The following is a 973-nucleotide window of genomic DNA, read 5'->3' as shown; positions in this document are numbered from 1 at the left end:
CGGATCGACCTGAATGAGTTGGGGTCTAATTTTGGGATCGATGGAACCTTTTTTAACCATCTTTGATACAGATTTTTCCACTTCCTTAGAAATTTCCGGAGTGGGGTCCTCTGTGAGCTTCCGATAGTGAAGAGGATTGTTTATTTTTCTTAAGGACTCCTCTTCATAGAATTTAATGTCCATTACGACAGTGGCAGAGCCTTTATCAGCTGGTTTGATGATAATATCATCACGCTGACGCAAATTGGCGATGGCCTGCCTCTCATTTTTTGTGAGATTGTCGCGGAAATCTGGACTAGGAGTGTGGTTTTTAACGTCCTCCTCAATGGCCTGAATGAAAGTTTCTAAAGCTGGGCAACGATTCTTAGGGGGATTCCAGGTACTTTTAGGTTTGAATTTGGTAACATTGCCGTGTTATCCGTGGTGTTGCCGTCGGAATCGGCGAAAAATTCACGGCATCCTAAACGTCGGAAGAAAGCTTCCAGATCCAAAGATAGTTGTTGTGGGTCAGCCTGCCTCGGTTTTGGGCAAAATTTGAGTCCTCGGGATAGAAGTTTGGTTTCTCCTTCGGAAAGCTGACAGTTAATTTGTCAGTGGTGTTGCACGGATTATCACTAAAGCGCCGAATGAACCTTCTAGGTTTACGTGAAAGCCAAACATTGTGCGAAGGTTGGATCACTTTTGTTGAAGTGATATTGTCTCGACCAAATTTGTGTTGTCTCCTCAGGGAAAGTTCCTTGGAAAGCTTAAGGCAATCCTTGGCAATAATCTTGAGTTTGTTTTGAAACTCAGATATAGGAAGGTCTCTTTTTAGCCTTCTAGTCCTAAAGTGAATTTGGTTGTCGACGTCTTTGAGGAGTTTGCGGCAGTTGCCAATTAGGACCTCATTTAATCGACATGCATTTTTGTTAAGGACGCCATTCCAGCGGGAATGGAAGTCACGATCTGCGAATGGAATACCAGACCTGACATG

Source organism: Anneissia japonica, unplaced genomic scaffold (assembly GCF_011630105.1).
Source record: "Anneissia japonica isolate Jap-2015-1 unplaced genomic scaffold, ASM1163010v1 scaffold287982_len162305_cov178, whole genome shotgun sequence".
In the NCBI taxonomy this organism is placed as follows: domain Eukaryota; kingdom Metazoa; phylum Echinodermata; class Crinoidea; order Comatulida; family Comatulidae; genus Anneissia; species Anneissia japonica.
Note: the sequence above shows the minus strand (reverse complement) of the source record.